Genomic DNA, 12,908 nt, shown 5'->3' on the forward strand with positions numbered 1-12,908 from the left:
AGTAAATTGCAAAAATAGTAGAAGAAGAAGCAATTAACAGAAATGGAAATTTAATTATGCAGAAAATTAAACAAGATCTCAAGGTGAGATTGAAACAGAAGTTCTTCAATTCTCCACCCAAGATCCAAAGCAAGAAAAGTAAAGAGTGCTGAGCAAGAACAAGGAAGAAGAGAGATCAATTTTCCTTCCTAATTCTCTTCAATTCTAAAAACAACAACTAAAATGTAAAGGTGAGCTCCCTCTCTAAGTGTTCTAAGAATTCTAAAAGAAAAGCTCTCGGAAAACTTAAATCCTAAGCTATTTATACACTTTCTTCAAATGGTCTTCAAGCCTTGAATTGGGCCTTTGCTCTTGATGGAATTGGGTTGATAAAGCCTCTGTTGATTGCCCTTGGAGTAAGAGAGAAACCCATTGTGAATCGGGACATAAAGCACAAAAGCTTGAGTCAAAGTTTGAGGTAAACTTTGGCTCAAGCTTTTTATACCAGCCACCCCCTTTTGCTGCTATCCACGTTTGAGCTAAAGTTTGAGGTCAAACTTTAAGCCAAACGTGGATCCCCTTGTATGCATGTGTGGCGCCAACGTTTGCCAAAAAGCTTGAGGCAAACGTTGGCGCAAGCTTTTCTCCTCCAGAGTGCTGGTGTGTGGCGCCAACGTTTGCCAAAAAGCTTGAGGCAAACGTTGGCGCAAGCTTTTGCTCCATCCAGGGTGAATTCAACTCTTCCAAAAGTTTGAGCTAAAGTTTGAGGCAAGCTTTTGCTCAAGCTTTTTGTTCTCTCTTGCTCCTTGCCCTTTCTTCTTTCTTCAACCTTCTTCAAAGCTCTTTTCACCTATCATCAATCAATCAAACACATCAAAGCTATGCTCAAAATCATGAGTTTGTTATTCTTTCATAATATATGACAATTATAGCACAAAATCTCATGAAATTGCATTAATTCATCCATGGTTGATTGAATCAAAGAAAATATAAAATTCTACCCAATTGGCTTACTTATGGCTCAAGAAAGTGCATAAAAACAATTGAAAACAAAAGAAAAAGACTAGTGAAACTAGGCTAAGATGACTTGTCATCGAAGGTTAAGAGCTCTGTCTATTATATGGATTGATACTATTATTTTTCTATTTTAATTCATGTACGGATTTATATTTCAAGAATTATTTTCGTTTTTTATCTTATGAATTTGGGTGGAATAGAAGTATGACCCCTTTTCTAATTGAGTTCTTGTATAACTTGGAAAAGCTCTTTACTTGAACAACAACTTGAAAACAATTTCTCCTAAATTTCTAATTATCTGGACTTAACGGGATACATGACATATAATCCTATTGTATTTGGGTAATTAGGATTTTTGTCGCATATAAACTAGGATTGAACTTTACCCTCTAATTGAAATTAAGTGACCAAGAAATCGGCGGTTGATGAATTTTAGAGGAGACTAAAAAGGTCTAAGGAATTAGGGTTTAGTCACATATAGTTTGCCATGAATTAAATGTTGCATGATTAAAATAGTTAGTAAGAAAAATCAATCTAGAAAATAGATATCTCTGAAGCCTTAACTGCTTCTCCATTTATTATTCAGAACTTGTTTACTGCTTGCTTTCTGATATTTTGAATTTACTGTTAATGTGTTTTGTAACGACCCAACTACCAGAACGTCATGATCGTACCTAAAGTAAGGAGTTACTAACCTATTTCTTCTTTTAACTACTTAATATTGAGCCTTTAGTTCGATATCGCGATTTAGTTTTATAGAAAATTCCAGAAAAATTTTGTTTTTATTTATTAAAATCATATATCAAAGATCACCGGATAATAATAGTCACATAATTATTAATAATAATAAATTCTATACAAGTAAATTCAAAATGAAACTCGAATACAATTCCTATCCCTCTGTACTAAATAAAAATGTTAAGCAATAAGGGCGAGGAAACTCTATGAAAGCGAATTAACTCATACAATTAACTCATAAATAAATACTATAATCGCCCGTGATGGTGTTTTTGTGGAAAAATGAATTCCAAACATACAAATCTAACCGGCAAATATACCGGGTCGCATCAAGTAGTAAAACTCACTTAGAGTGAGGTCGATCCCACAGGGATTGATGGATCAAGCAACTTTAGTGGGTGATTAGTTTAGTCAAGCTAACATTGAGTGATTAGGTGAAATTGATCAACAGAATGTAAAATTGCAATGAATTTAGATTGAAGAAAGTAAATGGAACTGAAACTTAAAGAGCAAGCAATGTAAATTGTAGAAACTTAAATGACAAGAAATTTAAATTGCATCAAATATAAAGGGGAGTGGGAGCAGGGAAATTAAATGAAAGCAGTAGATCAAAGCTTAGAATAATTGAAAGGAAATTAAAATTGCATGAAAAGTAAATTCAGATCACAATGGCTCAAATGTAAAGGGCAGAGGAACACACGTGCAGGAAAGTAAATTGGGAGCAATATGAGCAGAAAGTAAAAATTGTAGAGAAGGAAATTATAGCAGAAAATGAAATCAGCAAGAAGACTTAAATCAATTTTGAAATCTCAAAGAGCACTCAACAATTTCAATGAAATAGTAAAAAAAAAACAGCAAAGCAAAATTGCTTGAGAAAGCTAAACAGAGATGAAATTCAGCTTAATTGCAAAATGAAATTGAAGATCTCAGGAAATCAAAGAGACTAGAAAATAAGTCTAGATCTCAATTTCTTCCTTGATCCAACATCAATTAGATTGAAGAATAAAGACAAATGGAAGCAGTAAATGAAATCTTTGATTCAAATCACAATTTTTTGAATTATGCAGAAAAATAACAAGAGAAGTTGCAGATGGAGAATGAAAATAGAATTCCTTCCAATCTCAATCTAAAATTTTAAAACAGAAAAGAAAACTAAGAGAGAAAGCAAAATGAAAACTAAAGAGTGCAAAACTCCCTATTGGAGCTAGCCTTCTCAATGGTGCTCCTTAAAGAAATGAAGCAGATGCCATTTTATAGGCTTTTCACAAAATGAAAATGAAAATGAAAAATGAAATTCTAAACAAATCACAATTAAAAATAAATTCCTAAGCTAACTTGTTCTTGTGCCTTGAAGTGATGTCCATGGGCTTTTAAATTTTAGTGCAGGATTGAATTAATTTGATTTTTGGACCATTGGTCACACTCCTAGGGCAAAGCTCTCCCCAATAGCTTCAAAGCTCTCCGTAAGAGCTCTATTAGAAGCACCCCTTTGTTTTGGAGAGAAACTCCAAGTTCGAACCATGATGGAAGCATTTTGTGAGCCCTTTTTCTTACATTTTCATGAGGAGACCCACGATAAAGCTCTCAAGGAGAGCTTTAGAGCTCTCAAGGAGAGGGCTACTTCCTTGCTTCCCTTGGTCTCCCTCTTCAAATCCTGGTGAAGCCACTTTGATTCATTTTTGCTTGTTTTTGGTCCTTAAAGATGCCTTTCACTCATACCTCAATTTCATGCCAAATATGGATTGCCATATATCGTTGGAAAGCTCTGAATGTCAACTTTCCAACACAACTAGAAACACATCAATCGGATATCCGTAGCTCAAGTTATAGCCCTTTGAAGGAGGCATTGTCATGCTGTGAACGCCCAGATTTTAACTTAGCGAAAATTCTTGCCTCCCTCCCCCTTGGTCTTGGGTTCAAGCCTTGGTGAGTGCATTGTTGAGCTCTTTTTCCCTTGATTTTTCCTTGAAGTAGCCCAAAAAAGCTCTTGGCAAGAGCTTTGCATGTGAGCTTGCCTTGCTTCCTTCTTCCATGTGCTTTTGATAAAGCTCTTAGCAAGAGCTTTTAAGCTCTTGGCAAGAGCTTGGCTTTTGATTATTTGAAGTAAAGCTCTCCACAAGAGCTCTAAGCTCTTGGCAAGAGCTTTGTGCTCTTGCTCCTTGTTTTGAGCCACACTTTTCTTCTTTGATTTGGTCATGGGCCACGCTTTTAAAAGCGTGGCCTAAGGCTCCAAAGTGTGCTCTAACTTCAAAGTGTTCCCCAAATCTCTTTTTTTCTCCTTTTTAGCTTATTTTGTGCTTCTTTGCTTCTTTTTCTTCTTATTTCCTACAAGATTTATAAAATTAAAAGATCAAGAAAATATACCATTTAAGCACAAAAGCATTCAATATTTAAGCACAAATCATCTATTTCTTGTATAAAAAAGCATAGAAAAACATGACATGGTGACATGTCATCACAACACCAAACTTAAACCTTGCTTGTCCCCAAGCAAGAAAAGAATCATGCAATAAAGATTTACAATCCAAGGTAAGAAGAATAGCAACTCAATGTTCATGGTAAGCTAGTTTTCTAAGCATGCTACAATCACAAAAGAAATGTAAATGATTGATGCTTTTATCTAGCTCAATTTATGAAATCTTTTTCTTATAATTTTCCCTTGAAACAAGCTTTTGATTTTCTTATTAGCTTCTCCTTTTGGGTGCTTTGCCCCATGAGTTAATAACAAAGCTACGATTCTAAATGCTTTGTTTTCAAGTATTACCACTTGATACATAAGCACCACAAGCATTTGAATTAGAGGACTTCATTAAGCTCATTTTTCTTTTCTTTTCTTGACTCTCTAATCATTGATGCTTAGAACCTTGAGCTTTGAGGGAGTGCTTTTGCACTTGAGCCTAGCCTTGACTTCTAAGTGTTTTGTTTTCAAGCATTTGGCTTGATACATAAACACCACAAGTACTTAGCAAATAAATTGCCATTGGTACTCAGAGTCTTCAGCTTTCTCATTCTTTCCCTTTTTCTTTCTTGCTTTATTTGCATTTACTTCTTTCAAGGTTTTCATGATTTCAAAAGATTTCACAAAATGTCCTAGATGAAAACTTCAATTAAATAAAATCCAATGCAATTGAGCAACAATTAATCATACTAGCTTTCCAATACTTGTATGCACATGCTAAAATCTTCTTTAATTCCTTGTTTGTTTATGATCATGATGCTTTATTGCTTTTGAACTCACAAAACTCAAGTTGGTAATCATAATGCCACAGCAACATATTACAAATCAAGATTCAAGCTATGCTTTATTCATACACACATGTAAACAGAAAAGATGAAGACAATCATGAAATTTAAATGCTGGAAACAAATGAGAAGAAAAGGAACTCTACAACCTTGTAGTTCATCTTCATTATTGTTGTCCTTTTTCCTCTATTCTTCCTCTTTCACTTGCCAAACTCAGAATGCTTGCTCATCCTCAAGCAACAATTAGAACAATGGCTATGGGGCTAAGATGGATCATGAGTATCTCACACAATGAAAAGTTAGTAGTACATGTGTTCTAAGCAAGCAAAATTAAAGATAATAATCAAGACACAAGAGACAGAGACATTGTGATTTGCAAACTTAAGAAGGTGAGCACAATACATTGCATAAAAGATAAGTGGCACACCAAACTTAGTATGACACTTTCACTTGGAATTAATGCAAGTATCCAGTAAAGATTGGAAGCAAATTTTGTTGTATAGCAACACCAAACTTAGAATGCAGTCACATGTCCATTTTATTTGAATTAAAACTAAACAAAAGAAACTGTTATATGTTAAGTGCAATCACCAAGCTAAGAATATGTCATGAATAAGGATCTCTTGGTGATGTATTAACAAAAACAGTTAATAAAAGAAAGCACTAAAAACAAGTAAATGAATAAAATAAAGAGAGAAACTAAATTATCCAACTAAGAAGAAAAATGACACTGCAAAGGGCATTATGATTATGCATACAAGTGGTGTTGCTGAATGAATTGCATAGAAAATAAGTGGCACACCAAACTTAGAATCTTGGTGTGTCTCTTTCATTTTTGATTTGATGCAATCATCCAAAAATATTGAAAACAATTTGTTGCAAGGCAACACCAAACTTAGAATGTAACCATATGCCAATTTATTGAATTTAAACAAAGCAAGGAGAAGAAATGTTACCTACGATTTACCTGTTCTTCACTTTCTTCCTCTTCTTCCAATTTGTTAAGAGGAATGACCTCAAGGGGGGAGAAGTTTCAGCTATTGTCCCCTTTCTTGGTTTCCTCTCAGCAAGCCTCCTTTTGTACATAGCTTGATTGAGCTTGCTTGCTGGATCAGGGGAAGGGTTGGTGCTCTTGCTAGTTGCCTTCACTCCTTTGGATTCAAAACTTGGTTGTTGTGTGATTATTGGAGTTTTGTCTTCATCCTGAGCTTTTGAATTGATGGCTCAATGAGCTCTTCCTTCATGTACTTCTCTGCCCCACTTGAGTGTGAATTTTCTTGAATGACTTCCTCGCTTTTTTGTTCCTCCACTCCTTTCTTTGCACTCAACATTTGACTTAATAGTTCTTTTATGGAGGAGGTTTGTTGTTCTTCCCAAGATTTCTTCATCTCCTCTTCATATTTTTCGATCACAGATTCAAGAAAAGTTTGTGAGGGTTGTGAATGTTCATGTTCCTTTGTCACCTCAAGTGTAGTTTCATTTTCAACTACCTCATTCTTCATTGAAAGTTCACTTGATGCAGTAGCCTCCTCATCTTGCTCTTCCAGTTTATCCTTCACATCCATCAATTGGTCTTCATTTTCCTTGCTTAGTAGTTCTAAGCGTTTCTCTGTGTCCTCCAATTGCTCATCCGTCTCCTGAGAAAGGATTTCTAGTTCTCTCCGAGATTGTTGCTGTTCCTCCACAATTCTGTTGAACATGGACTCAAGCTTTGAGAGTCTTTGGCTCGTGGAAGTTTGTGTTGAGGCATATTTAGATGATGATAAATTTTCAAATGTGGAAGTGGGAGGTGAGGTTGGACAGTCTCTCATGTGAGTTGACTGCTCAGAATTGGCAGTTTCTTGGTAATACTCCCAACCACCATTAGAATAATGACTTGAATCATCTTGTGGTGGAGGGAAATATCCCATATGATTTCTTTCTCATCTTGTGGTTCTGAAGCATAGCTCCATGAATTGGAGTGCCCAGAATTTGAAGTTTCTTGGTGATATTCCCAACCACCATTAGAGATTGGTGATGGTGGGTGATATCCCATAAAATTTTGTTTGACCATAAGATAAGTTGTACTCCATTTGTATTTTGTAAACATCAATGAAAATTGAAATTCATGTCACAGAGAAAGAATTTCTTAGTGAGGCAATAGCTCAAACACCTTGCTATCAACTTAAAACAGAGAACAAAAACAAAGAAAATGCTTGATCTAGACTTCTCACCCACTTAATAATTGTTGATCTAAATCAATCCCCGGCAACGGCGCCAAAAACTTGATGGTGTTTTTGTGGAAAAATGAATTCCAAACACACAAATCTAACCGGCAAGTATACCGGCTCGCATCAAGTAGTAAAACTCACTTAGAGTGAGGTCGATCCCACAGGGATTGATGGATCAAGCAACTTTAGTGGGTGATTAGTTTAGTCAAGCTAACATTGAGTGATTGGGTGAAATTGATCAACAGAATGTAAAATTGCAATGAATTTAAATTGAAGAAAGTAAATAGAACTGAAACTTAAAGAGCAAGCAATGTAAATTGCAGAAACTTAAATGACAAGAAATATAAATTACATCAAATGTAAAGGGGAGTGGGAGCAGGGAAATTAAATGAAAGCAGTAGATCAAAGCTTAGAATAATTGCAAGGAAATTAAAATTGCATGAAAAGTAAATTCAGATCACATTGTTGAGCTCTTTTTCCCTTGATTTTTCCTTGAAGCAGCCCGGAAAAGCTCTTGGGCAAAGCTCTTGGCAAGAGCTTTGCATGTGAGCTTGCCTTGCTTCCTTCTTCCATGTGCTTTTGATAAAGCTTTTAGCAAGAGCTTTTAAGCTCTTGGCAAGAGCTTGGCTTTTGATTATTTGAAGTAAAGCTCTCCACAAGAGCTCTAAGCTCTTGGCAAGAGCTCTAAGCTCTTGGCAAGAGATTTGTGCTCTTGCTCCTTGTTTTGAGCCACGCTTTTCTTCCTTGATTTGGTCATAGGCCACGCTTTTAAAAGCGTGGCCTAAGGCTCCAAAGTGTGCTCCAACTTCAAAGTGTTCTCCAAAGCTTTTTTTTCTCCTTTTTAGCTTATTTTGTGCTTCTTTGCTTCTTTTTCTTCTTATTTTCTACAAGATTTATAAAATTAAAAGATCAAGAAAATATACCATTTAAGCACAAAAACATTCAATATTTAAGCACAAATCATCTATTTCTTGTATGAAAAAGCATAGAAAAACATGACATGGTGACATGTCATCAGCCCGCAGCTTCAAACTGAGTCTTCGAACCTGTGTCACTGAAAAGGCGGAGGATTTTGGGGTGAGAACAAACCACACGTTCTCAGTAGAGAATGGGAATGCCATAAAAGTAATGAAATAAAATGCAAATAATTAACATACTCAAGGAAACTATATATCATCAAACCTTTTGGATATATTCTTAGCTTTACTTTAACTAATTGATCACCTCTTCGAAGACTCTAAACTCAAACAGATTTCAATGACAAGATTAATTATATCAATCATTTTTCAACCACTTAATAAATTTCCAATCACAAATGCAGATGCGCAAATAAGGATGATGCATGTCTAGCCCTAGTGCAGGTAATGAGCTCATTTGTCGGTTTCTACCCGCTCTCGACGTAACCCGAAGCAGCTGAAACGGGTATGGCTTTCCTGTTGGCTATACCCCTGTGTACAGGAAATAACCCCTCTGCCACCACAGGGTCCACTGCACGTAGGAAATAACACATCTACCACTGCAGGGATGTATGCCGACACACCTTCTGTATACAGAAAATAACTCCTCTGCCACTACAGAAATGGAACAGGTGGTCACGGTACTTTTGTAGCAGGAAATAACCCCTCTGCCTTACAGAAATAAAATATGGATCTGTATCGCAGGAAAGCGTTCTCAGTGGTCGTACCACCATCTATCTGACTGCCTTCACGTAGCAGATCATCACATAACTATATCTGGCGTTGCCTTAACGCAACAAATGAATAAACATATCTCTTGGGTTGCCTCAAGCAATAAATGACCTTTCAACAGGTCCTCTACTTTTTATTCTCTTTTATAATCATAGATACGCAAGCAGGACAAAACCCATGTCCTTGCCAACAATTTCATAAACTGAATACCTTTCCTCAAAAGAATCAGTGCAATTATCATCATAAGTTATCATTCTCGTTATTCATCTCCAGTTACATATCCTTATACAATATCTCTCTCTTTCTTTGTTCAATCATGTTGTACAAACTTCATGACTTCCACTTTTGCAACCTCTTAACTCGAACCAATTTTAAAACTATTTTCTAGTTTAATTTTTTTCGAAAGACTCAAGAAAATCATTTATTTTAAATTCGCTAAATACTTTTCAAAACATCACCCTCTTACTAAAAGTAACCAAATAAAACTCTTTTTCAAGTTTACTAACTTCCCAAAGACTCAAAAACCATCTCTCTTTACCATTCAAATTCAAATATTATATATTAATTAAACTTATAAAAAGTAATCCTTTATTTCAAACCCCAAGCATAACTCTCTTCATATTGAATAAATCTAAAAACATAACTTCTTTTATAAATAATTCAAACTTGAACATAAACCTTGGTAATTCAAATACAAAATAGTATAATTCTTTTCTTACCTAAATAAAACTCCAATAATATAATTTTTCAAGTTCAAATCTTCTAAAATTACTTTTCAAATAAAACCTCAGATTTTTATAAAATTTCGACAGCACTTGATGCCAGGGCATCTTGGCCAGTTTCACTGACCTTTTCTTTACTGTTTTTAGGGTAGTTTCATGCATTTCTTTAGAAAATAAGCTAGTTTTGGGTAGATATTCACCTACACCTTGATTCAAGCATACATTGTGCATTTTACATTATTTCATGAGGATTTTGCATGAATTTAGTGACAAATTGTATGCTGCATTACCCATGACTTGGACTAGAACTTTGATGCATTCTATTGTTTGATTTCAGGACCAAAGGAAGCAAGGAAAAGAAGGTAACTTGCAAAGTTAATGAGAAAAGTGATTGCCAATAACACTCTCAAAGCCATCATTGCCCATGTTAAGAGTCACGTTAACTAAGTTAACGTGGAAGTTAACATGGCTCCTTGGGAGGTTGTGTGGTTGCTTCCAACGTTGGTGACTCTGTTGAGTGTCACTAACGTTCTCGAAGGTTGGCAAGGCCACGTTAGAAGCCACGTTAACCTAGTTAACGTGGACTCTAACGTGAGATCTAGGGGCACACTGGAACGTTAGTGACAATGTTGAATGTCACTAACGTTCTTGAAGTTTGGCGAGGCCACGTTAGAAGCCACGTTAACCTAGTTAACGTGGGCTTTAACGTGAAGCAAAAAGGGGCACACTGGAACGTTATTGACAATGTTGAGTGTCACTAACATTCTCGAAGGTTGGCAAGGCCACGTTAGAAGCCACGTTAACCTAGTTAACGTGGGATCTAACGTAAGGCAAAGGGGTACATTGGAACGTTAGTGAAAATGTTAAGTGTCACTAACGTTCTCGAACTTATACTTTCACTAAATGTTAACACCCCTAATGCCCTGAGCTAAAGTCTCTGTCCACTTAGCACTTTCTTTCTGCAAGTAAAGCCAAGCCCAAATGAAGAAAAGAACTGCTTCAAACTCAAGATACAAAGGCCCAAGACTTGAAGAGCCAACTAGAAGCTGAGAGAAATAGTATATATAGGAGTAGCTTTGAATTGTTAAGGAGTTCTGGAGGCTGGAAAAAGAGAACTACTCTCTGTATTTTATTTTTCTCTGCAATTTCTAGTTTTATGATGTATTCTCCATCTTTGTTTTCATTTTCAAGAGCTATGTACACTTGCCGAAGGGAGATTTGTTGAGAGACAAGTTTTCCGTGCATCAAGTTTATGGCACCGTTACCGGGGATTGATTGTGCATCAACAATGATTAAATTGGAAGATCACTAGATTGAGCATTTTTGTTTTTGTGAATTTCATTTTCTGTTTGAGTGATTTACTTTTTATTTTAGTTAAACTTCTTCCCTTCCCCCTCTGCTCTTTTGTTTTTCTTTGTTATTTTCAATTCTGTTTGCTAACCCACTAACTGTTTGATATATTGTATCACCCACAACTAACAGTAATTCTGACACAAATACTTTCTGCACCTATCTTTTCTTGCTTGCCCTTGATGGTTGTATGACAGGGAGAAGAAGCGGGGCTTCAACTTCCTTCGATTCTGAACCTGAGAGGACCTTCCTTAGATTAAGGAGGGAGGCAAGAGGAAAGAAAGTGGTTGGTGCTGAGAAAGAAGAGGAATTCTTTGAAACAAACATGGAAGACAACATGAAAAACCAACATGAAGAAGAGGATCACAACCATGGGGGAGGAGGTAGAGCAAATCAAGCTGGGGAGGATAGAAGAGTTTTGGGCTCTTACATCAATCTAAACCCAGGCAATTGTAGAAGTAGCATCCAAAAGCCAACAATCCATGCCAACAACTTTGAACTTAAACCACAACTCATCACCCTTGTTCAGAACAACTGTTCGTTTGGAGGAGGTGTTCAAGAAGACCCCAATCAACATCTGACCACCTTCCTGAGAATTTGTGACACAGTGAAGTCTAATGGTGTTCACCCTGACGCCTATAGACTGCTCCTATTTCCATTCTCACTTAGGGACAAAGCAGCCAAGTGGTTGGAATCTTTCCCAAGGGAAAGCTTGACAACTTGGAAAGACGTGGTGAACAAATTCTTAGCAAGATTTTACCCTCCTCAACGAATCAACAGGCTGAGAGCTGAGGTCCAAACTTTCAGGCAACAAGATGGTGAGACTCTATATGAAGCATGGGAGAGGTTCAAGGACTTAACAAGGAAGTGTCCACCTGACATGTTCAACGAATGGGTGCAGCTGCACATTTTCTATGAAGGGCTCTCTTATGAGTCAAAGAAGGCCGTAGACCATTCATCCGGAGGACCTTTGAACAAGAAGAAGACTATTGAGGAAGCCATAGATGTTATTGAAACAGTAGCAGAGAACGACTACTTCTATGCTTCCGAAAGAGGGAACACAAGAGGAGTAATGGAGCTAAACAATGAACAAGCTCTGTTGGCCCAAAACAAGCTCATTACCCAGCAGCTGGCCGACCTCACCAAGAAGATGGAGAGGAACCAAGTAGCAACAATCTCCACTTCATCAACAACCCAAGAAGGAGTGAATGAAGAAGCAGAGGGGAGTCAGGAGCAAGCCAACTACATTGGGAATTCACCAAGGAAAAACTATGATCCATACTCCAAGACCTACAACCCTGGATGGAAAAACCACCCAAACTTTGGGTGGGGAAGTGAGCAAGATCAAAACCAAGACCAGAGACGTTACAACTCCAACAACAATGCAGCTCATCAGCAGTTCACACAGAGGACATCTCAACACCCCCACAACAACACTTCTCCACATGCCTATCAAAACCAAAACAGCACATCTGTTCTAAATCACCCATCAATTGATGACAAGCTCTCTAAGATTGAAGCCTTACTTGAAGAAATATGCCAAGAGATTCAAGAAAATAAGGTGTTCAAAGAGGAGGTGCGAGCCAATATTATGAACCAGGGAGAGACCATCAGGAAGCTGGAATTCCAGGTGGCATATTTAGCTGAGAAGATTCCCAAACCTACTGATAGCTTCCCAAGTGACACGGAGAAAAACCCCAAAGGAGAAGCAAAGAAAGTAAGATGGGAAGATTGCAAAATGGTCACTACGAGTGATCAAGAGACTGAAGACAAGCAAGGCAAACTTTGCAAACAACCTGAAGACAACTCAACAAAGGAGGAGGATAGAGATCACCAAGAACCAGAAATCTCTCAACAAGAGCTGCTAAAGCTCTATGCTCCCTTCCCTCAACTGCTCAATGGTGCTGTGGGAAAGAGAATATACTCAAGGTTCCTAGACTTGTTTGCATCTCTGCATGTAA

The 12,908-nt window shown here is 37.0% G+C and overlaps 1 long non-coding RNA gene across 1 annotated transcript in view; it reads right to left on the minus strand.

Annotated features, from left to right (window-relative positions):
• LOC110270651 overlaps positions 8,203-12,908 on the minus strand; it is a 13,293-nt gene continuing 8,587 nt past the window's right edge. Inside the window, exon 3 of the long non-coding RNA XR_002360290.1 lies at positions 8,203-8,241. This is a non-coding gene — a long non-coding RNA (uncharacterized LOC110270651). The remainder of the gene's footprint in view (positions 8,242-12,908) is intronic.

The sequence above is a fragment of the Arachis ipaensis genome, chromosome B04 (assembly GCF_000816755.2).
Source record: "Arachis ipaensis cultivar K30076 chromosome B04, Araip1.1, whole genome shotgun sequence".
Classification (NCBI taxonomy): Eukaryota; Viridiplantae; Streptophyta; class Magnoliopsida; order Fabales; family Fabaceae; genus Arachis; species Arachis ipaensis.